The sequence below is a fragment of the Cnephaeus nilssonii genome (assembly GCF_951640355.1).
Source record: "Cnephaeus nilssonii genome assembly, chromosome: 16".
In the NCBI taxonomy this organism is placed as follows: domain Eukaryota; kingdom Metazoa; phylum Chordata; class Mammalia; order Chiroptera; family Vespertilionidae; genus Cnephaeus; species Cnephaeus nilssonii.
This window is the reverse complement of record NC_137087.1, coordinates 12,843,548-12,856,088: the sequence shown is the minus strand read 5'-3', so window position 1 is coordinate 12,856,088 and position 12,541 is coordinate 12,843,548. Positions and strand designations below refer to the sequence as shown.

Below are 12,541 nucleotides of genomic sequence, written 5' to 3'. Positions count from 1 at the left end.
TTCTGGGTCCCCTAATCTGAGGTGGACAGACAAGAAGGAGGATGGGGGGTTTGAGGGGTGGCTTTCTGAAGAGCTCACATTGAACGTGTGGACATGAGAGAGACACACAGACCGGAGCAGAGAATTCCACCAGTTCCAGGGATTGCTGGACATGAGGGCTTCTGGTCACCCAGTGTGACAGTGTGTCTGGCCCTGGCCCTACAAGGGAGGGGCATTTAGGAAAGGCATTCTAACTGGGTATTGCAATCAAGGCAGCAGGGAAGAAAGCAGGAACATCTGAAGTTGCAGACAAGGGCCTCACCACTCACCTGGCCCCCATGTTGGCTCTCTGAGTTTGCTCGCCCTGTCTTAGAGACACCAGCAGAGGGCAGCATGAAGACACTGCTTTTACCCAAGAAAGGAAGCTGTGCCCAGAGCCATATTACAAAGTAAGTCTCTCCAAGCAGCTTCTTCTTGGTTCCAGCTTGGAGCTCAGTGAAGCTCCTGTGAAGGTTGTGGGATCACACATTTTGGGGAGGACTGAAATTCCTTTTTATTTGTTTATTCATTTATCCACTCAACAGTTATTGAGAGTGAGGTGGTCCCCAGCCCTGTTCTGGGCCCTGAGACTTCATTGTATGACTCAGCTTATCATACTAATCACAGTAACACCTAGAAGGAATGCTTACATGGCATTCATCAGGGCCAGTGCTCTTCTGGCTGCCTTACTTGTGCCAGTCCATTTACTCTTCACAGCCCTGTGAGGGGGGCACTAGTCATATCCCATGTTTACCACGAAGGGAACCAACACCCACAGTGTGTGTGACTTTCTCAGGACCTCAGCTGCATGGCTTGTGAATCCAGGCAGTCTGGCTCCAGTGTCCTCTTTTTAAAAAAATCATATTTTTATTGATTTCAGAGAGGAAGGAAGAGGGAGAGAGAGATAGAAAAATCAATGATGAGAGAGAATCATTGATCGGCTGCCTCCTGCACGACCCTACAGGGGATTAAGCCTGCAACCCAGGCATGTGCCCTTGACTGGGATTGAACCTGGGAACCTTTTGTCTGCAGGCCGACGCTCTATCCACTGAGCCAAACCAGCCAGGGCCCCAGCGTCCTCTTAATGACTTTGCTACACTGACAAAACCAAACAAGTAAATGGTCAGGATGATTTTAATGTCCACAATGGCCAATAAGAAGATGAACCTGGGTGTAGTAATGGGGACTGCGGTTGGAGTAGCCATACATTCGATGGTCAGATAAAGGCTTGAAGGGGAAGACAATGTGACAATAAGAGCCAGGCCCTGCGGGAGGGAGATCATGTTATCACACACACAATATCTGTTGAGCCCAGGGTGGTAGTGCTCAGCTCAAGGCCACTTGTGGACACTTTGTCCATGACCAAGCATGCACAGACCTCACCCTGAGCCCCTGACACCACCCAAGTTAATGCTCCTCATTGAGGGATGTGCAGAGTAAGGCAACTGAATATAGGCTGGGAGTGGGGGTGGGGAAGTAGGGGCTGAAGCTGCTAACAACAGGATGCTGGGAATTTCAAGCACTGGGTCACAGACTCACACATGCACAAAGACCCCAAATCATGTGCACACAATTCCCCACTCAGGGTTTCACCTGTGCGGTGCCTCACCAGAGATGTTTCAGACCCAGGCCCATTGCCTGAAGCCAGGAGGCAGTCAGACCCTGGAAATGCAGAGGGAAGGATTTGGGTCAGCAGTTGCATTTTACTAGTGGGCCATGAGCAACTGAAGGAGATTATTTGGGATCTGACACTGTGGAGTTAAACAGGACCCCCTTCACCTGGTGATGGGCTACACGAATGGAGAAGCCCTGGCCCCCTGGCTTCTGGGTCTCCCTGTGAAGGTAAAAGGCAGGCAGAAAGCAGCTAGGATGGTTGTATTTCCTTGAGCAGTGGTTTCCAAAACTGGCCAAACATCTGGATTGCCTAGGGACCTCAAGAAAGTGAAGGTTTCTGAGCTTTTGATGCACTGGGTCCAGAGCGGAACCAACTTGATCCTATGACTCTGCCAAGCCTTCCCGGTAGCTCTGCTGGCACGCCTCTGAAGAGCCACATGAGGTGGCACTCAAGGTTACAAAGACAACATCACTTTGCAAAGTTCACTTCTCAACATCCTCATGCTGACATTCGGTCTCTTACTGGTTAATGGGAAATGAATTCCTGATTCTTGGCAGGTTCTAATGCACAGATCAGTTACACAATTATGACAAATAACCTTCCAGGTCAGAGGCCCTCTGCCACGTGCAAATACAAGTCCAGGTCTGCCAGTGTCCTGGCGCTGGTGGATCTCTGATGGCCACACAGAGGGAAGCAGGTGGCCCAGGACACAAGGGAGGGCTGAGGAATGCGAATGCTAGGCCATTAGCCGGTACCCCAAGTCCCCATCCTCTGGCATGGGCATGGCTGAGAGTGAGAACAGCAGAGCCGTAGGCCTCCACAGAAAGATGATCCTGCAGGAGTGAGGCCCTGCAATTCCAGGCGCATGCCCAGCTGGAGCCGGGCCATGAACTTTGCAAGCTTTGGTAGCTGCTTCCCCTCTGGTGGCGGAAGCAAATCACACTGGCTGGGTCTATACTCCCTCAGGAGATCATCGACTTACATGTACTTTAAATTCAAGGTTCCCATCTGGAGAGCAAGGTGGACTCGCCATTCTAACTTACTCGGTCTGGCTTTAGATGGACTTGAGAAACTGGTGATCCGTGGTCAGGCCACAATGACTTTGCACAAAATGGCAGGTAACCAAGACTGAAAACAGTTCTGAGATCCTGCAGCGTTTGCTCCTGAAAAGCGCCCCACGGATCTGAATCTGTGTGATCATTGACTCCTCCAGCTTTAGCAGGGAGAAGCCTTGACAGAGCAATTTAGATATAGAGATAGAGGCCCGGGGAGCTCACATGCCACCCAATGCATTAGGCAGGGACATGCTTCCCAACCTTGCATTTCCCACCAACCTACTGCCTCTCTTCCAGCCTCAACATGGCACAGACACCCAGGCCTTGTCTCCCTTGGGCACAACCCTGGAGTCAGAGCCCAGGCTCCACAGAGGTCTCAGCACCAGCCTCCTGTCCAGGATTGCGCTGAGCCATGACCTTAGGGTCCTCACTCTTTGCAAGAGGCATCAGAGAAAAACTGCAGCTCAGATAGGCCTTCAGGTTTCTTGGTCCAAAAGCCAGCCTGGGGAGAGATACGGCAAATAACGGGGCTCAAGAGGTCACTCAGTCCTCCTCACTCCTGAAGTCCAAGGGGAATGTGCTGCTTAAGGCCAAAGGCCTGTCCTAGAGCCCCTGGTTTCATTAGGTCCCCTGTGCAAGAGATGTCGTTATCATATATCCCTGGGTGAAGGGAACTGTCTGCACTTAGCCCATGAGGTAGTGGGAGAGGCTGTCTGGACAGGCTCCTTAAAGCCATATGTCCGTCTTGTTCCAGATCCTGGGAAGCCTGGATGAACTGTAGTTACTACCTTTACACTCTCATGAGAATAGTGTATCTTTAGATTCATGCCACTCTCACCAGAGCTAACTTGCATCGGTTCCATGACTTATTGATAAGAACTGGGAAGTGAATATTAAGGAGGTGGTTGCCTCAATCCTACATGGAGGCAGAATCGTGGCAGGCAGATGCATTTAGAGAGAGGAGCTCTGAAAAGATGATCAGGTGCGAGGTCAGGAGAGGGACAGGCAGAGGAGAAGACTGGAAGGGGAATGGAAGAATTTGAGCTTGTCCTGTAGATTTTTACTGTCTCCCTGACTATTACATACTGGGAAACAATCCATGTGAAGTATGTGACTGTCTTCTACAATTTTATACCTAAAGATACTGTCCTTTATGCACAGTATAAACACGAAGACATTCCCCTTAGGGCAGAGCACGATCCCTCCGCCCCTTACAAAAAATAGAAATAATTATATAATGGTTACCAGTCTGTTTTCTCCTTGTTTTCTTGGCTGTGGGAAAATTCAGGCGTTAACTTTCATGCTTGGTTGCAGTAATCCTTCTTTGCTGAGTCATTGTATGTGTATTTTCCTTTCTTCTAGAAAGTTTCTGGTCTTTCCTTTTTGTATTTGCCTTGACGAATGGTTTGATAGGTGCCTCTAAACTTGAAGTAGCCTCCCACTCCTCTGGTAAGCAGAATGGACTTTAATTGAAAGTAGAGAATTTTCTGTTGGACATCACAAAATTACTCTTGGCATTGCCTCCAGGTGCAGTGCTTGAAGGAGAGAGTCTCATGGGATTGAAAATCCTGCCCTGTCTCCCCTACTTTACCAACCTTCAGCATTTCCCAGGCCACCTCTCACCCCTGCCCCACAGTCTTGCAGAAGGTGGGCAACTGGTAGTGGCCTCTCCCTACATTCACTTGTCAGATCCACTCCATGAGTCCATGTGGGCATTTTTTGGGGTGTACCCATTCTACAAATACACATCAAGCACTTCCTAAGTTTATGGTTCTTTCTCTGGGAGTTCAGATACAAAGAAAAACAGAATAGAAAACTAGTTTTATTTATTTTTATTTTTTAAAATATATTTTATTGATTTTTTTTTTTTTTTTTTTTACAGAGAGGAAGGGAGAGGGATAGAGAGTTAGAAACATCGATGAGAGAGAAACATCAATCAGCTGCCTCCTGCACACCTCCTACTGGGGATGTGCCCACAATCAAGGTACATGCCCTTGACCTGAATCGAACCTGGGACATTTCGGTCCACAGGACGACGCTCTATCCACTGAGCCAAACCGGTTAGGGCTAGAAAACTAATTTTAATAAAAACATCTTATTAAGTGGCCTTTGGCACATTCATGAACGATTTTTCAACCTTATTTGGTGAATGGGCTCCAAGTGGAGCTGCAATTCACTCTCTCCCGTTTGCTGCATGGGTTCTGCAGCATCTCAGCTCCACCGACCCTGAGATTGCTGCAACCATGCATGGTCATGAGCAGCACTGTGGGCCCACAGCGTCAGAATCCTGCTCAGAGGGCGGGTGGTGGGGAGGGGTGTTTTGTGGCCCTACTAGTTGACACTGCATCATTTGACCCACAGGGTGTGAAGCTCACCATTAGGGAGTTTTTCCTTTTGTATCTACTAATAATGGACCCATTGACCTATAATGGGATGAGGATGTCCCCAGAGAAAGGGAACACTGAACACGGACAGACTGAGACTGACAGTGCCCTGTGAAGAGGGAGGTCAGGAGTCTGCCTGACCTTCCCCCCACAGTGATGCTGGCATGCGCCATATCAAATCAGTGTCCTAAAGGTATGCTGGAAGGAAAGGCTGTGCTTTGTCCACAAGATTGCCCTGGTGGCTATAAGGAGGCCATAGCCACTTGGAGATTCCTGGGACTAATCATGGTACCGTTTTGGTGTGGTAACAAAAGTGGTTCCATGGAACATAACCTCCCAGGGTGATCTGATCACAGATTTCTAACTGGGCAGGTCACAGTGAGTAGTCACACTGCAGACATCTAGTGTTTTTAGTAAAAGGATTAACACACCTTTGAGTGGCCTCTTTTCAGACCCCTCAAGAGAAACCACCCTCAAGAGAGCATGGAATCTCGTTACCTACCCTGCAATCCATTTCCTGCCTTGCTTTCCTCCACCTTCAGGTTATCTCCCTTAGTTCCCTCATCAATTTCTTTTTTTTTAATTTTTATATTTTATTGATTTTTCACAGAGAGGAAGGGAGAGGGACAGAGAGTTAGAAACACCGATGAGAGAAACATTGATCAGCTGCCTCCTGCACACCCCCCACTGGGGATGTGCTTGCAACCAAGGTATATGCCCTTGAACGGAATCGAACCTGGGACCCTTCAGTCCGCAGGCCGACGCTCTATCCACTGAACCATACCGGTTTCGGCAGTTCTCTCCTCAATTTCAAGTGCACAAAGGAAGTCACAAACTGGCATTCTAGAAGCATTTTCTCGGACTGTTGTCTGGCTACCAGGTGTATCCTTTGTTTGGTTCAGATAATGTTTTATAAACATTCTCTACAGGTTTGGACTTCTAACATGGACATTGCATGTTGCCAGGTGTTACAGTAGGTGAAGGGTCTTCTGGTGCAGCACATGAGCAATGAAGACACATCCATGTCACAGATAGGACTGGGCGAGCCATGGGGAGGGATCGCGGGCATCTAGTGGTGGCAGCACTTGGACAAAAGGAATTGGATCTCTTGGAGGCCATGATCCACTCCTGACTGACACAGATGTGGCCCTCCATGGGTCCCTGTGGCGGGCCGCAGTGTCCTCGCTGAGAAAGGAGAGGACTAGAATGGCCCTTTCCACGGTTTCACTGTGACCCAGTGCCATGGTTTAGGCAAGACAGAGGGTGTCCTCTGCTGAGAACTAGACCAGAAACCCTCATGTCAGCCTCTTTTCACTCCCTAATCCCATAATCAAACCCATCCCTTCATTTTCCTCCCATCCCCACCAAAGAATGAGTCAACACTGGGCATGAGGAAAACATCACTGAATTTTCCTTTAGGGCAGCAGAGAGCTCAGCAGAGCCAAGGCGGGGTTGAGGGACCACCTCTTCAGGCTGGGAATTCACAGACGGCCACGAAGGAGGAAGAGCAGGAGACGTCATTCCACAGCCCATCCTTTAGAAGGAGCACACAGTCCTCCCCTGAGCCACAGTCATTAGGTTCATCCTTCCTCCAGTTGCTTTAGGTCAGCCTCCCTCCTGTCACATACACAAACTGGCCTTCGGTCGCTTCATCTGTGATGCCCAGGAAGGCATGGTCATTGGCCACGTCCATGATGGCTTTGTTCTCCTCGGCATTCTTGGGGGTGGCCACGGTGGCCTGGAGCTCAGCGCACAGAGCCTTCACTTTGGAAAAAGGCATCTTTTCACCTTGGGTCACATAGAGCTTCTTTCCAGATCTCCTGCCCAAGGAGAAGGCTTGCACTGAAATCACAAAGGATGGGTAGGATTGACTTGGCCTGGAGCCCCGGCCAGTAGGTGACCAAGCCCTCGTCGGGGAGTCAGGACTCTGAAAAAGAGCCCCTGTGCAACCCCTTCAGATCAGGTCCTAGTGAGGAGGAGCTCCTCAGCATGGGGAAGGCCCTGGCGGAGAGCCCGCCTCTCCTGGGGGAGCCTGTGCCTGAGACAGTCCCCGGCACAAACTGCCCCAGTGCAGGTGGACAGGGAAACAGGCGTGGGCCCCGCTGCCAGGCTTGGACGCCAGGACAGAAAGGGGCAGGGACAGCCACCTGAGAACAGTGGGTGCTGAGGACGGAGCGAAGATTTGGAGGCAGCAGACCTCCATGCAATCTTTCCTTTGCTGCTTCCCACCTGGGTGACAGTGAATGAATTACCTACAACTCCTGGACCTATTTTCTCTCCCTTGTAAATTAAATAAGCATAATGGTCATAAACAGCAGTGATGAGAGGACAGAATGAAACCATATTGTGAGAACATGCCAACCTAGCACAGGCTCTGGTATATAATCCGTGTTCACAATTGTCAGTTCTCTTCACCCTCTTGAAAGCCCAGAGCGCTCAAGGACAGGGGGAGAGCAGGAACTCAGTGGGGCAGGAAGAGGCTTACATTTTTTGATGTGGTCCAGTTCCGCCTCCAGGCTCCTCAGCTCTCTCTCTAAGTTCACCAGCTTAGTCTCTGTAACTGCAAAGCAACGGGAGAGGGCATATATTGAAAAAAATACCCTAAATTCAAGAACAGAGTATTTTTGGGGGGAATAAAGCTTATTAAGAAGTATGCTTATTTCATAAAAATAAGAAAACAAAAGCAAGTGAAAAAAACAAAACATAACTGTATTCCTGCCTTCTCAGACATAATTCATAACCCTTATAAACTGTATGTAACTCAGAAACTGTAATAACAATAGCAATAACAGTAACTTCCAAACTGTAGCTCTGGATCCTTTTCTTCACATACTGCTTAAATATTATACTCATTTATAGAAAAAGACTGAACTCATTCTTCTTTTTGAAAAAATTCTTAATCATGCTTTCATTTCTTATTCCAGGTGAGCTTTTTAATCTCCACTATAAAGACCTCTTGCCTGTGATGCCATCACGCAGTAATGACCAAAGACTGGTGATCAGGAAGCTGTTTGCACACTGAGGTGTGCTCTTTGGGCGGGGCTGTGTGGGTGGGCAGGCATGTGTGAGTGGGCGGGGACTTACTCTGTTCTCCCTGAGCAGCAGGACTCAGGGGAGTCCCACGGCACAGTGGGATCACTAGTCCTATATAATAAAAGAATAGTATGCAAATTGACTGCACCTTCACTACGCAAGTATGCAAATAAACCCAACCAAGATGGCTACAGCCACAGAGAGCAGGAGGGAGGCTTGGGTTTCCCCGGCAACAGAGGAAGCCAAGCTTTCCGCCTGCCCTTGCCGGCCTACGCCTCCACTCAAGGCTACAAAGTTTCAATTATAGAAGGTAAACAAATCCAAACAGAAATGGCTGCTGGCCATGAAGCCAGCAGGAGGCTTGGCTCCGCTCCAGGCTACAAAGTTTCAATTGTAGAAGGTAAATAAATTCCAGATACCAGGGCCTCCCCTTAGGTTTCCAGGGTGAGTGGCTGGCCTGAAAACCACCACAGGCCCCTCGCTCAGGCCGCCCCACACCCCAAGGGAACCCCCACTCTAATCCGGGCCACTCTTCAGGGCAAATCAGCTGGCCCCCACCCATGCACCAGGCCTCTAGCCTATCTAATAAAAGAGTAATATACAGATTGACCATCACTCCAACACAATATGGCTGCCCCCATGTGGTCAAAGATCCTGCCCCCATGTGGACATAAGATGGCCACCACAAGATGGCCAGCAGGGGAGGGCAGTTGAGAGGGACCAAGCCTGCAAGGGAGGGCAGTTGGAGGCGATCAACCCTGCAGGGCAGGGAAGTTAGAGGTGACCAGGCTGGCAGAGGAGGGAAGTTGGGGGCAAACAGGCTGGCAGGGGAGCAGTTAGGCATCAATCAGGATGGCAGCAGAGTGGTTAAGGGGTGATCAGGCTGGCAGACAGAAGCGGTTAGGGGCAATCAGGAGGCAGGCAGGCGAGCAGTTGGGAGCCAGCAGTCCTGGATTGTGAGAGGGATATCCGACTGCCCGTTTAGGCCTGATCCCGGTGGGCAGTCGGACATCCCTCGAGGGGTCCCAGATTGGAGAGGGTGCAGGCTGGGCTGAGGAACAACCCCCTCCGTGCATGAATTTTGTGCACTGGGCCTCTAGTATTCTTATAATTGTGACTAGAGGCCCGGTGCATGAAATTCGTGCATGGAGGGGGGTTGTCCCTCAGCCCAGCCTGTATTCTCTCCAATCTGGGACCCCTCAAGGGATGTCCAACTGCCCGTTTAGGCCCGATCCCTGGGATCGGGCCTAAACGGGCAGTTGGACATCCCTCTCACAATCCAGGACTGCTGGCTCCCAACTGCTTGCCTGCCTGCCTTCCTGATTGCCCCTAACCATTTCTGCCTGCCAGCCTAATCACCCCCTAACCACTCTGCTGCCAGCCTGTTTGCCCCCAACTTCCCTCCTCTGCCGGCCTGGTTACCCCTAACTGCCCTCCCTTGCAGGCCTGGTCCTTCTCAACTGCCCTCCCTTGCAGTCGGTGCCTCCCAACTGCCCTCTCCTGCTGGCCTACTTGTGGTGGCCATCTTGTGTCCACATGGGGGCAGGATCTTTGACCATATGGGGGCAGCTATATTGTCTGTTGCAGTGATGATCAATCTGCATAGTACTCTTTTATTAGATGGGATAGAGGACTGGTACAGGGGTGGGGGCCAGCTGGTTTGCCCTGAAGGGTGTCCCTGATCAGGGTGGGGTTCCCTTGGGGCATGGGGTGGCCTGAGCGAGGGGCCTGTGGTGGTTTGCAGGCGGGCCACGCCCCCTGGCAATGCAAGCGGAGGCCCTGATATCTGGAATTTATTTTCCTTCTACAATTGAAACTTTGTAGCCTGGAGCAGAGCCAAGCCTGGGGCTCCCTCCGAGGCCCGCAGCCATTTGTGTTGGGGTTATAATTGAAACTTTGTTGCCTTAAGCGGGTGGGCCCGGCCAGGGTGTGTGGAAAGCTTTGCTTCCTCTGTTGCCGGCGGCAACCCTGGCCTGCTCTCTCAAGCTCCATTCTGCCGCCATTTGTTTGAATTTGTTTACCTTCTATAATTGAAACTTTGTAGCTTGAGTGGAGGCTTAGGCCTACAACAGCTGGCAGAAAGCTTGGCTTCCTCTGTTACCTAGGAAACCTTGCTCTCTGTGGCTGTAGCCATCTTGGTTTGGGTTAATTTGCATACTTGCTCTGATTGGATGGTGGGCGTGGCTTGTGGGCGTGTCAGAAGTATGGTCCATTTGCATATTTGTCTATTATTAGATAGGATGGGCCGGTGGGCAAATATTTATGTGAGGTCATCATGTTTGTTTTGTTGTTACTAATTACTTTATTTCACTTCAGATGAATTTATTTAGTTACACTATTCATTACTTTATTGACCAGGGATCTTATGAAGCAGACCATCTTCATGCCACTCTTGTGACAACAAAGTTAAACCCACACCTAAGGGGACCAGTTTCCTCCCAAGCATCCTGGAACCTGGAATTGGCTGGTCCAGCTGAGGGAGCTGGTCCATCTGCAGAATCCATGAGGAGTGTCCGACAGGGTTGCAAGTCTGTTCTCAGGCACCTGTGGGAATCCCTTCAGGCCCAAAGTAGGACTGGGAGGAGTGAGAGTGCTGGGTCAGGAAGCAGAGGTGAGGTCTGCCAGTGGGGCACCGGAGAAGGACCCCTCCTACCTGGCATTCCAGTTCCCGGGCTGGGCCCCTCAGCCCACGCTGTGCTGAGATGAGCTCCTTACCTGAACTGTCTCCACGATCTCCTTTTGGGCCCTTCACTCCCTGTGTCCCAGGAGTCCCTCTACTTCCTGGAGGCCCCAGTTTCCCTGGAGGGCCCTGCAAGCCTCGGAGCCCCTGCTCTGTTGGAAGATGAAGGACATGTGGCCCAGTGTCTGTCACTCATTCTCTTCCTCGAAAAGCTCACCACAAGATTCACGTTGACTCCAGAAACCACCAGCAAACTAGTGGTGACCTGAGAAAGAAAGACCTGCCTCCAGCGCCAGCTGCCCGGCTACAGATACCGCCTCTTCACGGACAACCACACACCACCGATTCCTGCATGGAAATGTGGGAGCCAGGTCACAGCAGCATCTTTGATTAGGAGGGAATGACAATGTACAAGAATAATCCTGAGTGATTCATGCCCATCATAATGTAAGGGTAGCCTGCTCATGGCTCTGTCCCAGATCCCTCTGGGGAGTAAAGATTCAAGAAGTCAGACCAGCCTGGCTACCTGGTTCTCCCTTTTCTCCCTTAGCTCCGTCTCGCCCATCCCTGCCTGGGGTGCCATTGGTGACCGGGATGCCACAGGCAGTCACTGAGCAGGCCTTCTGGGCATCTTCACAGGTTGTGGGTTCTGAGAAGGACACTGTCACCACACACAGGAGGGTGGGAAGTGATACAAACCAGAACATGGACCTCACCTGGTAGTGGAGAGAGTGCAAGGAAAGAATTTCATCTCATCCTGTGGAGCCAACATTCGCTACCACCTCTGGTGTGTTGGACCCTGTGCTCGGGACAGCAGACACACCAGCTTTGACTCTGAGTTTCCCCCAGGCTTTTAAGGAGACAGACAACTTACACATTCCATTACCAAAACCATATACCTTTTTCCAACTGAATTAGAATTCTTAATTCTTAGAACACTTAACTTGTAGTGACATCTAAAAGCAAATAATTAGCATTTTCTACATTGGCAAATTTATGAATACATTTCATAACTTCTAGAAACAGGTGTTTTTCATTGGCAAATAGACACATTTTCAAGAGATCTACTTCAAATAAAGTACAAAATATATTCATTCACAGATTCAAATTTATTTGTTCTTACCAACTGTTTGAGATTTTAAAGTTAATTATTACCCAAGCCATTTTATTGACAAATTTTGTAACAGAGATAAATAACATGAACTTCGTTTTGTAAACCCAGGCAAAACAAATATGTATTTTATGTTAATAATTTTGAAAGACATTCACTAACCTTAAACTACCATTTGAATTCTTGGTGATTATTGCTTTCCTTTAGTGCATTGCTTAATTACCTAGTATCCTTGCCAACTTTTAAGAAGGCTGGAGATGAGGAAGGGTATTAGGCTTGGACAACTTCCACCACTTCAGTTTTAAAAGTGTCAGTTTTTGCCATCTCACATTGAGGTGGGGCAGTCACCCCTCCTGCTCATACTGCCCACACAGAGTTTGGTGAGGTACCATTTCCTGCACTGTCCCCGGGACCACAGCATCCTCAGGGCCTCCAGAAGAATTTAGGGTGCTTAAATTAACCATTTTCTTTTCTTTTAAAATATGTTTTTATTGATTTTAGAGAGAGAAAGAGAGAGGAAGGGAAAGGGAGAGAAACATCAATTGGCTAACTCCTGCACACCCCCTACTGGGGATGAAGCCTGCAACCAGGCATGTGCCCTGATAGAAACTGAACCAGTGATCTTTCGGTTCATGGGATGATGTT

General features: G+C 49.6%; 1 pseudogene across 1 annotated transcript; it reads right to left on the bottom strand.

The window, feature by feature from the left end:
- Positions 1-6,540: 6,540 nt before the first annotated feature.
- LOC307112870 (mannose-binding protein A-like) lies at positions 6,541-11,492 on the bottom strand (annotated as a pseudogene). The gene is made up of 4 exons: positions 11,312-11,492; positions 10,821-10,937; positions 7,558-7,632; positions 6,541-6,914 (listed from the first exon to the last, which is right to left on the bottom strand). The product of its transcript is annotated as a mannose-binding protein A-like (transcript).
- Between the last annotated feature and the right edge of the window lie 1,049 nt (positions 11,493-12,541).